The 13,118-nt window shown below is 38.4% G+C and overlaps 1 protein-coding gene across 10 annotated transcripts in view; it reads right to left on the bottom strand.

Moving 5' to 3' along the window:
* Window positions 1–13,118, bottom strand: part of ADD3 (adducin 3) — a 132,305-nt gene that overhangs the window by 51,604 nt on the left and 67,583 nt on the right. For 2 of the 10 annotated variants that reach the window (XM_021073191.1, XM_005671449.3), the window contains exon 2: window positions 479–622. The exons of 5 other annotated variants lie outside the window; for them this stretch is intronic. The gene's annotated coding sequence lies outside the window, so the exon portion shown is untranslated. Of the gene's footprint in view, window positions 1–478; window positions 623–3,581; window positions 4,252–13,118 lie in introns of those variants that run through there. 3 more of the 10 variants (XM_021073192.1, XM_013983720.2, XM_013983721.2) reach the window with 3 other exon arrangements.

Raw genomic sequence — 13,118 nt, 5'->3', positions numbered from 1 at the left:
TATTCAAGCTTGATAAAAGGATTTGCTTTTATTTCAAATGGGTTTTACACTTTTCAAAGTGATTTTTTAGAAAAGGAGAGTTTATATAAAATATAACATTCAGCTTCTCTTTTTAAAAACACTGCTAAACTTTCAAATAGCTTACGCCATATGGCAGGTCAAATAAATTACAGACCACACAATATACACAAAGTATGTTTTTAATTTAAGTAACAGAAACTTCATATAATTTGCATTATATAGCTTAAGTCAAAGCTATATTATTACAGTTGTAAGAGACATTAAAATTCATCTATTCTGACCTCTCGTTTTTTAGATGGTAAAACTGATGGATGATCAAGGAGGTTAAATGACCTGCCCACAATCTCACACTCCAGTTACCAGACTTTGATCCCACTGTTATTTCATTAACCTGCTGGAAAATGGACTCCCAGGGCAGTCTAACCCACTCATGACTGGCTGGGGCAGTGGGGCCTACCTTTGGTGTTCTAGCCAGAGGAAGAGAAGTAGGTGAGGGGTTCTTCCATCTCCACACAGCACTACCACTCCTTTCCAATAGCACCTGTGTTCTGGATTCTGTCCCAAAAGGGAAGTAGGAGAGAAGCCGATAGCCTAAGTCTACCTGATAGTGCAGAAAGGGAACAACTTGAAAATAATCCAGATATCTCTCAAAAGGTAAATGATTACATATACTATAGTATACCCATCCACACATTTAAGTACCATATGACCACTAAAAAGAATGAGGGAGATATATAATGGTATGCAGAGTATAATTTTATTTGTACTTTTTAAAAAAGATGTACACTCATATCGATAGAAATTTTCTAGAAAAAGAGAGAACCCCCATCCCTAGCCCCACCCTTGGGAGTAGGGCTCAGAGATTAGGGTGAGAAAGAGACATTTTGTCATATGCCCATTGCGTTGTTTCGTCTTTTTACCATGTCCATTTTTTGAGTTATAAAATTAATACATTTTAGAAATACATTAAAGTAGGGAAGGGAACTTCTGCAAAGCCCTGGGAAAACTCTGATGAAGAAGACAAGGATGGGGTCTTATCAAGGGTAATTTGATACTCTATACCTAACCTACACAACACACAATTTAATTCTCTAGAAAGGACTTCTTCATGTCACAGTAATGTGTGTTTTCACCAATACATGAATAAAATTTGTATAGCATACTGGAGTAAAGAGGTGGTGATTGAGGTGCAGCTACATAATAGGGCTATGTGAAAAAAACCCACATTTTCTCTATATTACATAATTATCACAAGAGTAAGTAAGATAGAGTATTGTTATAGATATTAAATATTGACTTCCTAGAAAAGTTCCCCCCAAAAATCTATGTAGTAAATCTTCTAATTTCAATATTTAACATCAAACTAGTTGACAAGCTTTGCTCTGGAGCAGCTATAAAAGTCTAAGAGTAATTGTATTATCCTAGAGTTCAAAGGGATAGTAGAGATCATCTAGCTCAGTGGATTGAAACCAACATTTTTTAAACTCAATGAATTTTATTATATTTATAGCTGTACAACCATCATCACAACCCAATTTTACAACATTTCCATCCCAAACCCCAGCCCACCCCTCCCCCCCACAACCTGTCTCCTTTGGTAACTATAAGTTTTACAAAGTCTGTGAAACTAACATTTTTTTTTTTAATGAATCAACACAGAAAATATAGCAGTGTGTTTTCTGTGCTGTTAAAATATAATTTTAGGGATTAACTGTTATGTATATAGTGTGTGTATTGGGTCATGAGATAAAATATATATATATATTAAAAAAATTGAGGGAGTTCCTGTAGTGGCGCAGTGGTTAACGAATCCGACTAGGAACCATGAGGTTGTGGGTTCGATCCCTGGCCTTGCTCAGTGGGTTAACGATCCGGCGTTGCCATGAGCTGTGGCGTAGGTCGCAGACATGGCTCAGATCTCTCGTTGCTGTGGCTCTGGCGTAGGCCGGTGGCTACAGCTCCGATTAGACCCCTAGCCTGGGAACCTCCATATGTTGCGGGTTTGGCCCTAGAAAAGACAAAAAGACAAAAAAAAAAAAAATTGAAAGCCATTCACCCGAGGCTGTTCAACTAATAATTGTACACTGAGTATAGCCAAAATTCAATGAAACATCTACACAACACCTGTGGCAAGAGGTTCGCTTAGTTCCAGACTGAAAATTAATTTTCTTGTTGAGAAGATATTTATAAACCTAATTCTACTGCTCAGATATGAAACAGTAAATTTTCAAAATTTCTGATATATATGATTTATTTAAAGCAAAGCTTTAGTTTTCTCATTTATAAGTATGATTCTGGGTTAACATCTAAACATTTTTTTCTCCATTCTAACACACTCCCTTTAGCATCTCTGGAATAGGCATGTGTCCTCTACAAAGAGAATTAGGGCATTCTAAACTGGAAAAGATCTTAAAGATATAACCCAAATTCCTAATTTTATAGGTGAAGAAACTAGTGTCCAAAGTAACAGCCTCATGATTCCCAGGATAGTGTCTTTTCCTATGATACACACTTTTACTTTATTCTTAGATCCCTGTATTATTACAAAATAGCTAAACACAATTACTATCAAGTTGCAAAGAGGAAGCTGAAGCAAGGAAATGCTAGGAAGTCTCAGTAAAAGGATGACACAATGTCACTCCTGCAAGGTTTACACAAATCTGCCATTTTCAACATCCAGCTTTGATTCAATTGAGGCGAACAATTCAACTTTCATGTACCAAATGGGTGTGTCCACCCCACAAGGGTACACAGTGAACAGGCAGGAGAGGAAGATAATAGTACAGACATTACAAAGCACAGCCTCTCCCAACATATCCTCTTTGGTCAGTTCGTAATTAAATATTTCACAGGCACTGAAAACCAAACTATGAACAGAACTCCAATATGTGAGAAGAAAAGTTAGACCCCATTTGCAGAGAAATATTGCTGAACATGGACCTCACTGAAAAACAATAAAACTCCTATAGTTCAACTTACCGTTCACGTCACACACTCTAGAAAGAACACAGAGGCACAGACAAGGCATGGAACAGAACTCAGGGCTGCAGCCTTCCTCAACTCTTCTGACAAATACCCAATAGTGGGAGGACAAAGCATCATTATGCCAGAAATAAAGGCTCTTTAGATGCTGCCTTTTTTTAATTCAATGAACCCACTCTTACACACAAAGTTCATGCCATAATATCCTGAAGTACAGTATTGCCAGACTATACTATTAATGAGTCCAATAAATTCAATGCAAAACAGTACATCAAGCATTTTTATCTTAAATCATTAGCATGTTTGAGAGACTACCAGTATTTTCCTTAAACAGTCAACATCACCCCCCAAACAATTAAGAACAATTCAGCAAACTGTTTAATGAAGAAAAAAAAAAAATCAGACAAGCAAACTAACAGAAAAAAATTTAGTTGAGTGATAAAGCCACAGGCTCCTCCCCAAGAAGAATATTGCACATTGCTAGCAGCTGGCACAAAATTAACCATCTATTTTATCTATGCTTTTCCCCTAAGCTGTGAGATATCAGTATTACAATAGACAACTTTGTATTTACTTACACAAAAAAATAGAAGCTGCTGTACATTTCTTAAGCTGGTTTTTGTGTGGCAATTCTGATGCAATGCTGCCCTAAAAATGAACTTTGTTTTAAACAGTAAGATATCCACACCGTGTGGTTAGAGCAAGGGTGGAGCCCACTCTGGGGGAAACAACACACCCAGGCAGACTTCAGTGAGAGCAAACTGCACACTAATATTGCCACAATATTTTTTAGGGCCTCTGAATCAAAATTAATTGGATAATTCTCTTCAAAGAGATGGGGGAAAAGTTCATGTTTGCAGATTTGCTTTCCTGCCATGAAATGAAATACAGATTATTGCTTTTTCATGAAGAAAGTAAAGATAAAATGCAAGGTAAGTCACACAGCTCAATCAACAGAATGTTAGGTCAAAATGGACTACTGTAAAGGAAGTCCAACCATGCCAACTGCTAAGTTTAGCAACAGTAGCTTCTGCATATCTCAAGGTGTCAGCAACATTGCTCACTCTGGAACTTGACTTTGGCCTATCTGGCCAGGACAGGGGACCCAAACATGATCAAGCATTACCTAGTTTTCCCTACCAATACTCAAGCCCTAAACTAAAAATACAGAAACACAAGCATTTTCTTAACAACTAGCAAGAGCCACCTTCAAAAATAAGGGACGTGATTTATGAACTTGCTTTGGTATAATACTGAGATAAACATATTAAAAGGGATAATTATTTTAAAGAAAATAACTAATATGTACTATGCCTTAAAATTTTTGTGATCACTCACTTTTTCAAATAATTCTATAAGTTTTGATTTTTAAATTTTTTGATTTCCAAATAAATATTCAATAGGATGTATACATACTGTATAAAAATCTTTAATAGTGTCTAAAATAATTCAATTATTGAAACTATTACTAAACATCTGATTATTGTTCAAAGTGATTTTAATCAATACTACTTTTTATATATATACATTCAGAGACACAACCAAAAGTTACTTTTAATTGAACTCCTATAAGCCATGAAATAAAAAATAGGTTTCTCAGTAGAATACCCAAGCATGTAAAAAATAAGCTATATAATCATTTACATAGAATTTAAAACAAACAATGGAAAGGGCTTTGGGAAAAGATCTGGAAAATATTTTTAATGATATATGTTTCACAATACCCTCTCCAACTGCTACTCCCTTACACTGGAACAATAAATCAGTCTGGACCATTGACTATTTCAATATTTTGAGAGATGGCCTAGAACACCCTCTTTCAGAATCCTGGGGGTAGGTGCTGACTGATCTAGCCTTTTGTTGGATTATGAGGTCATTCTTGCCATATGATAAGTTAACCCATTCCAGAATACTCCCTTCATAGTTCACGTGCCTGATATAATTATTTTTTTCATTCATATGCTTAATTACGAATCACCTGCTGCCATCCCTTGGTCTTCCTCATCAAATCCCCTAATTGAACAACTCAAAGGTAGCATTTGGGTAGTAAATTATATTTGAAGAATCCCATCTTGATACTTTTTGGATTTGCACTGCTGGAAATGTGTTTTCAAGTCAAACTTCACTTTCACAGCTGCAAAGGAAATGACAAGAGAAGAAAAACAGAGCCAATATATATCAGCAATTAATTCCATCCACAACTGCCCAGCTGTTTGTGCATGGAAGAGTCAGTCTGTTTCCTTTTGGGGCTTTCACCACTGAAAACTGATACTGCACATTCAGAGACACAAGCTGTTTGTAACATGTCAGGAATGTGCACAGGATCACACAGAGTTGAAGAGACAAAATGAAATCCAGATCCAGTTTTCTTGGGACTTGTCAGTATTATTTCATAGCATTAAAAAAAAGAAAGAAAGAAAGAAAAGAAAAAGAAACCATAAAAACATCTCAGAGCAAAATTCATGGGGGGGGGGAACCCTCCCTTCTGAATATCACCCTTCCAATAAAGAGGAAAATCTGCCAATGACATCAGATTTAGTATCAAGAATAGACACTGATTTATTGGCACAGACAAGGTGTGACATTCTTAGGAATCCACAAGCCCCCAGTATGTGAAATCCAGCCAATACTTTTTGGACTACACAGCTGCCTGCCCAATGTGTATTTAGTCCCTTAAAAAAATCCTTATAAACGTGAAAGTTGGGAACCAATGCTTTTACCACAGCCATGAAGAAAAGCAAGTTTTTCTTGGTTAGTTCAGACATTATTTGGCACTCACATACACCTGCCTGTTTCAGGGATTCATGTAATTTTACAGATCTAATCTTCTAGGGTAGCTCTCAAGTCATCAAATTTCTCCTTCCCTCTCCTCATCAGTTTTGTGGGTTTTAAATAAAAATATTCACTAATGAGTGTCAGAGGCTTAACCACTATAGCATGGGCTCATGTATAACTCAAGAAGTATTCCAGGGAGTTCCCGTCGTGGCGCAGTGGTTAACTGAATCCGACTAGGAACCATGACGTTGCGGGTTCGGTCCCTGCCCTTGCTCAGTGGGTTAAGGATCCGGCGGCCTTGCCGTGAGCTGTGGTGTAGGTTGCAGACGCAGCTCGGATCCCGAGTTGCTGGGGCTCTGGCGTAGGCCGGTGGCTATAGCTCCGATTGGACCCCTAGCCTGGGAACCTCCATATGCCGAGGGAGCGGCCCAAGAAATAGCAAAAAGACAAAAAAAAAAAAAAAAAAAGAAGTATTCCAGGAGTTCCGTTCGTGGCTCAGAGGTTAACGAACCCGACTAGTATCTATGAGGATGTGGGTTTGATCCCTGGCCTCTCTCAGTGGGTTAAGGATCTGTCGTTGCCATGAGCTGTGATGTAGGTCACAGACTCGGCTTGGATCTGGCATTGCTGTGGCTGTGGCGTAGGCCAGCGGCTACAGCTCCAGTTGGACCCCCAGCCTGGGAACCTCCATATGCTAAAAAAAAAAAAGTATTCTATCCTCTTCTCTCCCTGCCCTCCAACTCTAATTTTCAAACAAACAGCTTGTGTTATTAGGATGTAAAATGACTTGTGATTAATTACTGGCATGAAAGAAAAAGGTGGCATCTTTAGAACAAAATAATTCAAAACGTATTTCAGCTTTTTTTTTTTTTAGCATGAAATTAGTTATTCCCAGGATTGAATTCATTATTCTAGGTACCTCCCCCTTGCTTTTTGCTGCCCAAGAGTTCATGCCGTCCTAATCCCTGTATATCTTCAAATACAACTTGGATGGGGCGCTCAATTTCGGTACCACTAGCGGGTAGGGCTTAACCAATGAAGAGAAGAAAATTCTCTGCTCCAAATACGAGAGGGCATTCTATAATCTTCAGAATGAAGATGCTCTCAAGTGCCAGAACTCAAAGCAGCACAATGAGAAACTGTCTCCGACTATAAGTGCTTTGAAAGCATGAAGTGTGATTCGTTAACAAAATATAAGGCATTCTCATACATGTGGTAGACTGAAAACAAAGGACAAGTTCAAAAAAGGGTCTTTTCCTCAACAAACATCACCTGACCAAGGATATATGTGGGGTAGGAGATGGGAGGAGAACAGTTTAGCCTTTGGCTGATGGTGACACTTCATTCTAGAAATATGGTATAACTATTAGTGACTCAGCCACAGAGATGAACTTGGCAAGCTTCAGCTCTGTGGGACATTCAGACTAGTTTGAAATGTCTAAGGGGAGGAACTTCCCCACCTATAAGGTTGGCTAAGGAAAGAAAAGCTCTGAGCTGTTTAAATCAGGTTGCTTAAACTCTGACTAGAGCCTTGGGTAGCATTAACAAAGACCCTTTGAGAGAAGAGGCTGTAGATATGAAATTGTCAATGTTTTGGCTACGCCTGCAGCATGTGGAAGTTGCTGGGCCAGGGGTTAAACCCATGCCGCAGCAGTGACCCAAGATGCTGCAGGTGACGATGCTGGATCCTTAACCACTAGGCCATCAGGGAACTCCTATCAACTCACTCTTAAAGTGATTTCCCCCTCAATAATTTATTAATATAATATTTAATACTAATATATATGTATTATGTTATTCTTAAAAATTTACATATAAGCACATTTGAAAGAATTTTACAATGAGTACCATATATACAATATCTAGATTCTACTATTAACACTGTACTACACGTATTTTATCAAATATCTATCCATTCTTTTCATCATCTTATCTTTCATGCATTTTAAAGTAAATTATAAGCATCAGTATAATTCCCCATAAACACTTCTGCATGCATATCATTACCAAGAGCTCAATATTTGCTTACGGCTTTTTTGTTTTGATGTAAAGTTTACATAGAATGAAATGCAGAAATGTTAGTATATACTTTGTATAACCCCAAATCCTGTCAAGATAAAGAATATTATTTTAACCCCAGAAAAGTTCTCTCATGCCTCTTCCCAGGCAATCCCTTCTCCCACTTTCCTAAAAACAATCACTGTTTTGATTTTTAAAGTACTTTTAAACTCCAAGGAGTCTTGCCTTCGCAATCTATGCTTTGGAATATTTTCCACTACATCCCATAACTTATACTTGCTTGAACAAAACGATCAGATATGTACATGGAAGGAGCTTAAGAAGAAATCATAAAGTTAAAAGGAATTAGACTCATCTGTTCCAGCTACTCAATTTCTTAGGTGAAGGAATTAAAACTTAGAAAGTTTTGGCTGCCTGTACAGTCATCCAACTGGTCAGTAATTTATTGGATGGGCTTACTCTAAGGCTCTTAAGCAGCAGCTCTACACTTCATTTTAGGATGAAGAGAACAGAAACTAGAGATAAGGCTGGCTCAGAGGAAGAGCTCAACTACCTACAAGCCAAAGCATCTTAAACAAATTTTTGGTTTTGGGTTTTTAAATTTGGGTCTGTTTTCTCATCTGCTAAACAAGGAGAATCTTAACTCATAGAGTTGTATGGATTAAAAGAGAGAATCTTTGTAAAGTGCCAGGCATAAAGTAAGTGATCAATGGAAGGAAACACAGGAAGTGGAGAGAAAACTGACAGTATGAAAACACAGTTCAAGAATATGCACGTTCATGTATTGCTTTTAAACACTTGTGCTACCCCTACATTTGCTCTGATTTTGCATATATATGTAAATAAAATAACTGCACATAAAGCAGAATGCTTTATTCACCAGAGGCAAGGTAGTTTTCAAATCAGAAAAAAAAAAAAAAAGGCTTTCTTTTCTGTTTACTTTTATGGTAGAAGAACTGGAGAGGTGGGGGAGGAAAGCACAGACTTTTGCTTCATGTTGACCATATATACCTTATATCTCTACCTGTCTTTGTATAAACAGTTCCATGATCCTCCTTTTATCCACCAAATGAGAATTCAGGGCTCCCATCTAATCTACTTTCCTGATTTAATCAAAATTTAAAGCTCCTTCCTCTGTGTTCCCATAATGCTTTAAATAACATTACAGAACTCCTCATACCAGCTGGCTACTTCCATGTGTTTCCCTTTCTTTTTTTTTCTTTTCAGGGCCACACCCACAGCATATAGGTCAAATCAGAGCTACAGCTGCCAGCCTACACCACAGCCACAGCAACACCAAATCCGAGCCATGTCTGCGGCCTATACCACAGCTCACAGCAATATAGACAGTAATGCCGGATCCTTAACCCATGAGCAGGGTCAGGGATCGAACCTGTAGCCTCATGGTTCCTAGTCAGATTTGTTTCCACTGCGCCACAACAGGAACTCCATGTGCTTCCTCCTCTTGAATGGGATCACCTCTGTACCCCAAAGCCTAGCACCAAGCACACCTAGCACAATGAAACCATCCATAAACATCTGCTGAATAGATATACCTGTGTAAATGGGTACTCGGTTATGATCAAAGTAGCAAAACAACTAAGAGTGAACACTCACCAAAAAGAAAAGCAAAGTGCCAGAAAAATGGGAGGCAGGGAGATGATCATAGACCTTATTAAAAGACATACAATTTTAAAAAGAGTAAAAACCAACTGTGTGCAAACTCCTGTGTTCTCAGGGAAGTGACTGCCACTAAGCAGTCAAAGTGCCACTGGAATAATTCAGGCTGCTGTGTGCTTTACGTACTCATCCCATGTCCCACCCACAAGAACTCTATCAGTACTATCATGCCCCTTTTATAAGAAAGAATACTGAGACTCAAGGAGGTTAAACAGCATCACACAACTAGTGGCAACAGAGAGAAAAGGCAGAGTAGTTATTTTTCATTACAAGTTATTTTCATATTAGGCCAATTTTACACATACCATGGGGAAGCTCTGGGTTAAAGAAAGCCCAGACAGTTGAGGGGCAACTGAACAGCATAAGAGATTTGGCAGAGGGAGCAAAAGTCAAAGAGAGAAAAAAGGCCTGGACAAAAACAAACCAAAGCTAAGGTGATAAGGGGTACATGAATTCTACGCAGGAATTATCTTCACAGAATAGTCCGCCATCCTGGGGTTATGATATACAAGTCAGAGATGGCCCTAGAACCCATAAGAGAGACAGAACAGCTCTTATTCTCAGCATGGATGTTTCTTCCCCAAGTTAACTGTTCTCTGAAGTAATAATACAACATAGATAACTCCTTGATGAAAATGCTGACCATGGTGCTCATGCTTCAGAAAATGAGAGCCTCACCAAACTGGTGAAGTGAACTCTTGTCTGCGGGCATCTCTGGCCACATTCTGTAATCTCTCCTTTAGGAATACTCTGGTTTTGCCTCCCTTGCGAAGATGATTTATGAAGGAAAGCCTCCTAGAAGCCTCCACCTTGAAGTTTAAAGCCTCAAGTCCCACAGCCCTCTGGCCCACCTCCAACAAAGCACTCATTACATTGACTCACAATTTTCTGTTCACTGACATAGTTCTCACATGTGCTGTGAGGAACTTCAGGGCGAAGCCCCTCAGGACCTAGCATAGGGCATGTTCAAAAAATATTATCGATGGTAAATGAATAAAGGCCTTTGTCTATTTAATATTTGATAGTTATTTGTTAAAAGAGATGATAGAGGATTTAAGGAGGAAGCAATTACTAAAAAGTCACGATAGAAAAGATTGGGGATAAATGAGATATGGTTAATATTCAGAAGTTTTTATTTCCTAGATTAAAAAAAATGTATTTAAACATAATATAGGAGTTCCCGTTGTGGCACAGCAGCAACGAATCTGACTAGGAACCATGAGGTTGTGGGTTCGATCCCTGGCCTCTCTTAGTGGGTTAAGGATCCAGTGTTGCCGTAAGCTGTGGTATAGGCTGCAGACATGACTAGGATCTAGCATTGCTGTGGCTGTAGTGTAGGCTGGCTACGGCTCTGATTAGACCCCTAGCCAGGGAACCTCCATATGCCGTGGGTGCGGACCTAAAAAGACCAAATAAATAAATAAATAAACATTATATAAAATGATTGGTGAGATAAGCCTAATAAAGTTGAGGTTCAAATTCGGTAAAATATTAGGTCTAAAGATTGGGCATGATTCCAATTTAAAACAAAAATTAACCAAACTAGCGAGCCGGTATTGTATCTGAAGAATGCTAAAACTTCCAGTGGAAAAAAACATGGCTTTGACTCAACTATAGCATAATACTTTTTAAAACAACACTTTTTATTAAGCACCTTTTAAAAGATGAGAAAGACTACATATAAATATCAACATAAAAATGAAGAATAAATATTTATGTACTATTAAAAATGCCTATAATCAAGGACTTCCCACTATGGTGCACTGGTTAGGATCCAGCTTGTCTCTGTGGCGGTGTGACTTTGCTCCCTGGCCTGGCTGGCACAGTGGGTTAAGGATCTGGAGTTGCTACAGCCGTGGCATGGGTTGCAGCTGCAGCTTGGATTCAATCCTTGGGACCGGAACTTCCATATGCCATGGGTGTGGCCATAAAAAAATTAAAAAATAAAAAACCTACATTTACAAATATTGGAGAAAAGTTCAAAGACAGAATAGAAAACAAGTAAAAATAAAATGTGATATGGCCACACAATATATGAATCACTCATAACACATGCAGTTTCTTATTAAAAACACTTTTTGTTGGTTTGTTTTCAGCCATACCCTCAGCATGTAGAAGTTCCTGGACCAGGGATCGAACCCAAGCCACAGCAATGACAACATTGAATCCTTAACCAACAGGCCATCAATGAACTCCCAGAAATAGTACTTTTGTTTTGATTTGCTCCATCTAAAGGTATGGGACCATGGAGCCATTTTTTTTTTTTTTTTCTTTTTTTCTTAAAAAAGGGCTGCACCTGTGGCATATGGAAATTCTCAAGCTAGGGGTCGACCTGGAGCTGTAGCTGCTAGGCTACGTCACAGCTACAGCAATGCAGGATCTGAGCTACATCTGTGACCTACACCACAGCTCACAGCAAGGGCAGATCATTAACCTGCTGAGCAAGGCCAGTGCATCCTCTTGGATATTAGTTGGGTTTGTAACCCGCTGAGCTGCAAGAGGAAACTCCCTGGAACCATTTTTTAATTGTTGCTTTTATAATGTGTGTGTAAATGTGTGTCATATTTCAAATAATTTACCCTGTTAAAAAAAAAAAAAGCCATACCAAACATTTTTTTTTTAAATCTTGGGAAATTTAAATATTCTCATTGCTCAGATTTCAAGTACTTAGCTTCCAACATTGCTAATAAGATAGGTAAGCAGCCAAGCGGACATATCACACGGCTTACAGGATTAACAATCTCACTTCTCTAAATTCAAGCTATAGAACACATGCTGCCTATCCATGACAAGAACCACATCCCATCCTCTAAAATTAAAACAGCTTTGGGAGTTGTCATCGTGGCTCAGTGGTTGATGAATCTGACTAGTATCCACAAGGATTCAGATTCAATCCCTGGCCTCGCTCAGTTGGTTAAAGATCTGGCGTTGCTGTGGCTGTGGCATAGGCCAGCAGCTGCAGCTCTGATTAGACCCCTAGCCTGGGAACCTCCATATGCCTCAGGTGTGGCCCTAAAATAAATAAATAAATAAATAAAAATTTAAAAATTAAAACAGCTTCAAGTCTCCATATACTGTCATAAGCTCTCTCCAAGACAGGGCCAGGGACAGGGTTAGACATTTACTCCCCATCTTCACTCCCATCCCTCAACCCCTCCAGTTCTGCCTGCCCTTAGTAAAAGTATCTTTGGACAGTTGGTAGATTTGCCAACTTTCCATTTCTTCAAGCAAACTGACAACATGATAGGAGGTTTAATTATAACAAAAACAAGCCAAAAACAAAAGTAGCTACAAACACATCTCTTCTTTGCATTTTAGAAGCACTTTAACTTACTGCATTATACTTTCTGCCCCAAGTGTTACTATGGTTAGAGAATATCAACCTGTTCTGTGCCAAATCTATAGCTCTATGTAGATACTAATCTACTCTCATTTTAGATTTTAAAAAATTCTCTTTAAATTCTAAGTTGGTTATTAGTCAATTCAGCAACTATTTTTCTGCTTAAATTCATTTATTCTTTTAACAACAGTTCATTCAACACCTACCATGTGCTACAATTGAGGATGCAGAACAGCTGGAGAATGCAAAGAAAAAAATGAGACACGATCCCTGATTCTAAAATACTAGCCAAGAACTTAGT

Source organism: Sus scrofa, chromosome 14, assembly GCF_000003025.6.
Source record: "Sus scrofa isolate TJ Tabasco breed Duroc chromosome 14, Sscrofa11.1, whole genome shotgun sequence".
NCBI classification, from domain to species: domain Eukaryota; kingdom Metazoa; phylum Chordata; class Mammalia; order Artiodactyla; family Suidae; genus Sus; species Sus scrofa.
This window is presented reverse-complemented; position numbering and strand designations above follow the sequence as displayed.